The following is a 4,656-nucleotide window of genomic DNA, read 5'->3' as shown; positions in this document are numbered from 1 at the left end:
CCACCCACTGGGGGAGGGCTGGTTTCCATAGTGTGACTGGTACTGCGTGCGGCAGGCTGTGGTGCCGACTGGTTTCCATGCCCCCTCGGCCCCTCCCAAGCTGCCCGCAGCTTCACAGCTTCTAGGCCTCGGTTGGGCATCGGAAAAATGGGATGATGCTTATGAGCATCCTCAGCGCGCAGGTGGGGTTAAGTGCCAGGACGCACGCAGAGTGTCTGGCCCCAGGGCAAATCGTGCCTCCCTGGCAGCTGTGGCTACAGCCTGGCCCTTGGAGAGCAAGGGCAAGCCTTCGGACCCTAGCTATTTCCCAGCTGGGAGGCAGCAGTACAGACGCAGGGCCCTGGCCTGCAGCCCCGCCTTCCCTTCCTGTCCGTCTCCACGCCATACCAAAGCAGGAGGCAGGTGTGTTCGCTAGGGACTCAGCGCCCCGCTGCAAATAGCCATCTAGCTGCATGGGCTGCTGTGCTGCGGTGCTGAAGGTCCACAGGAGCCTAGCCTGGTGCCGTCCAGTTGATTCTAGCCAGGGTCACCCCACGTGTCACAGAAGTGTGCTTACGGCAAGCCTTTCGAGTATGAAGTTCACTACCGGCTAGTGAATAAGCACAAGAAAGTCTTTGCTTACCTTTGCTTATCCCTCCCCCGCTCCCTCACTCCCTGCCACCAAATTGATTCTGACCCATGGAGACCTTACAGGACAAAGTAGAATTGCCCCAGTGGGTTTCCAAGGCTGTAAACCTCTCCAAAAACAGGGAGCCTCATCTTCCTCCCAAAGAGAAGCGGGTGGGTTTGAACGCCTGACGCCTCCATTAGCTGCCCATGAGGCCACCGGTGCTCTTTTAATCCACCCCTAGCAAGCACCAAAGATTGCAGACTAGACCCCACCACCACCCCGTGCCACCCAGCAGCTCAAAGCAGGGCTTGAAAACTGTTCATCCTTTGACTACATCCAGCCTGGAGCACTGTTGTGTTTGACCCGCCAGATTTATCAAAGTCAAACCACTGGCCAGCACTTTTTAAAGTCAGGAATTTCACTTACAATTCTGAATTCCCAGCTTCTCTGGAAAAAGCATAAGTTCTCTCAAGACTCAGCCACATTCCACTCATACGACAGGAAGTAGGGGCTAGAAGACTACACACCCAGGCATGCTCCATGGTCTGCAAGCACACATCCACCCACCTCACCCTCTTTAAGTCTAAGTCTTCCCACCCATGGCACTCAGAGCAGAGAGGATGGGGGGGGGGGTGATTCTGAAGTGCTCTCCGGATGGAGGGAATGAGCACTATGTTCTGTGTGAGGAGTAAACAGAATGGACGACTGGGGATAGCCAGTGTTGGCCATTCTGCGCAAAGAACAGAGTGCTCTTGGTCTTAAGTGTTTAGGCATTTGGTGGCCTTGAGGTAAGACGCTAAACCACATGATCTATTATGGTCTCTTCCCAGATCTGGGTTTCTATGAAGAAAGTAATGTGAATGAAAAATGTGAAAGAAGAAAAAAGCTTTCCGTTTGAATAGTTTCCAACCCAAGTGGAAAAGACACACAACATTGACGCACACATACGTGCACAAAAAAACATATAAGCAAGTGAAAAAGAGTTCCGGTGTCAGCCTGGTGCTGATAGTATAAATGCCCCAATTAACCACTCACCATCCAGCTGCCAGGATGACCGGCACCGTTGCACAAAGTGTGATTCCAGCCAGCTGCCTCCATCGCCCTAGCACCTCCAGACACCCTCGGTACCCCTTGTTGTCACTCTGAATGGAGCTGAAAGGATCTTGTGTCACTTGGTGTTTTTACTGGCAAGCAACAAAAATTGACAGTTTGTCCTACATGGAAAGGGGAATCGTTGAAAGAACATGGAATGCCCAAAGAACCAGTGGAAGATTGGACACTCGTGAGACCACGCCCCCACCTGCTTAGCCCTGTGTAAGGTTGCTGTGGCAGTTACATCATCTCCTGTCAACTTGAGTGAAGAGGTGGACTCTAATGCCTCTGTGCGGTCATAGCCTTCTGGGAACTCCTGTCTTCCACCCTGGAGGCAGGACACACTCCCTCTCTGCTACACATTCTGTTGACAAGCCACATGACCCAATGCTGATGGCAGCCGGAGCCCTGGAGCTGGAGGAGCCACGTGGAGAGCCGCGCCAGCACTGAGATGCTTCCACAGGACTTTCCACCCACTGGCCTCTATCTTCCTGCTCTTGGCATATTGCATGCGCTGAGGAAATCTGTAGAAGAAGTTATGGACTCCTATCGGACAAATGGACTAATATTGGACTTATGGACTAATATTGAACTTCTGGACTTGATCGGGACTGAGCCAGGATGCTTTCTTACTATACAATTACTCTTGGATATAAAACTCTCTCTTACCCACATATGAGTGTCTCTGGATTTGTTTCTCTAGTCAACCCGGACTAACACAGTTGCCCAGTGAACCTTCCCTGAGGATATGAGGTATTGTCACAGAGTGTTGTAATAAATATAAACTTAACATTCACTGCCATCAACTCGGTTCCAACCCATAGCGGCCCTAAGTACAACAGAACAAAATCGTGTCCAGTCCTTCGCCATTGTCACAACTGTTCCTTTGCTTGGGCCATTGTTGCAGCCATGTGTCAATCAATCTGGTTGAGGGCCTTCCTCTTTTTCACTGCCCCTTCACTTTACCAAGCCTGGTGCCCTTCTCCAGGGACTGGTCTCTCCTGACACTGTGTCTCGAGTATATAAAATGAAGTCTGGCTATTCTTGCCTCTAAGGAGCACTCTGGCCGTACTTCTTCCAAGACGGGTTTGTTTGTCCCTTTGGAAGGCCATGCTACTTTCAATATTCCTCAAAGCTATGCTGCACGACAGGGTAGAATGGCCCCTGTGGGGTTCCAAGACTGAATCTTTTAATAAGAGTAGAAAGCCTCATCTGTCTCCCAAGGAGTGGCGGGGAGTTTCAAACGACTGACCTTGCAGTTAGCAGCCCAACATACACGCCACGATGCCACCCTAATTAACCTGCTCTTTCCTTCTTGATAACCTGTTTCTTCTGAGTCCTCCTTTCTTCCTGGGAAAGTATTCCACCCAGCAGGCAGCTATCAGTGATAAGCAGCCCTGACCTGTCGAGCATGTGCAGAAAGGACAGTCACAACCTCCAGTTGGCTCCAGACCACAAGCACTGTGGTCAAGGGACAGAATAACCACTAGAGAGATGGCACCCGACCAACTTGAACAACGTTTAGAAGCAAGGGGTCAACAAGCCACTTCCTGGTCAAACGTCGGAATCCTTTCTTGGAAACCTGTTACGTATTCATAATGCCCTCACTGTACTTCCGGGTGTACACCTATAAAATGTTAAATGTTGGGGGTGGGGAGGTGGGCAGAGCTAGCCCTGGTGACTCTACTATCCCAGCTTGCTTCTTGCTTGATCAACCAAAGTGGAACCTTCCTCTCCCATTTTTCTCCAGCCTGCCTTTGTCTCTTGAGCCATGGGTGATGGAGTGGGTTACCCGTGGGGTTGCTAACCACAGTGGGGCACCGGCTGGGTCAACAGTTTGAAACTGCCAGTAGCTCCTTGGGAGAAAGAGGAGGCTTTCTACTCCGGTAGTGTTTCAGCCTCAGAATCCCACAGGAGCCATTCTGCACTGCCCTGTAGGGTCGCTATGCGTCAGAATTGACTAGAGGGCAAGGAGAGAGCCTTGGGTTGGTGGCATTCAGATTAGGAGATGTGTATGCACCCCTGGGGCTCCCAGTACGGGAAGCTGCTATGGGTGTCATTGCCCTAAAATTATTCTCACTCACCGCTCAACCTTATCCTTCATTCAGGATTCAAACTCCTGGTGAGTCCTGTGCCTCTACTGTGTCCACTCCCGGGGGAAGATGATACACAGGTCAGGCTCCCAATACAGCCAGTGTACCCCACACAGGGGGGTTGCCCACAAAAGTAAGGGGGCTGCTTGCTGGAGTATGCTCCAACCTCAAACACAGCCCCATTTGTATGGCCTTTCCTCCCTCCATCTGAACACCAGCTGTGTAGTTAGGGTTGTACCCCGGATCGGAGAAGGAAAGCGGCAAGTCAGAAATGGTGCTGTAGAAGGATGAGGCACAGTTCCGGGGCAATGGGAACAAAGCTCATGTATCATCCAAACACGGAGTGAAATGTGTTGACTCAAATCTGATTCTCTCACCAACCCCAAAAGACAGTATGATGCTATTCTATCACAAGTATGGAAATAGACTCAGAGGGATAAGGTAACTTACCTGGGTTCACTCTTCACAGAAGTGGAAAGGCAATGGGTAGAACCCAAGACTCCCTGGCTCCAAAGCTCAGGCCACCTTAGTAGCAGGTGGCATTGACTGTGAGCTGCTATTTGCTGAGTGTGCTCCAAGACATGGTCACCTTACGTACAGTGTCTCTTCCGCATCCATGGCCACTCAGAACCTCAGATTGTGCCCTTCTGAGACAGTGGGTGGCGTAACATATGAAAATAAGAATATAAATTATTGTGTTAACAAACCCAGGGACAAGGGAACAACAAGTGATCCAAATCGGTGGTGAGGAAGGTGTAGGAGGCCGGGTAGGGCATGATCAAGGGTAATGTAACCAAGAGGAATTACTGAAACCCAAATGAAGACTGAGTATAATAGTGGGACAAAAGGAAAGTCAAAGGA

The sequence above is a fragment of the Echinops telfairi genome, unplaced genomic scaffold, assembly GCF_000313985.2.
Source record: "Echinops telfairi isolate 266 unplaced genomic scaffold, ASM31398v2 ScPeMD7_7458;HRSCAF=8496, whole genome shotgun sequence".
Lineage (NCBI taxonomy): Eukaryota > Metazoa > Chordata > Mammalia > Afrosoricida > Tenrecidae > Echinops > Echinops telfairi.
This window is presented reverse-complemented; position numbering follows the sequence as displayed.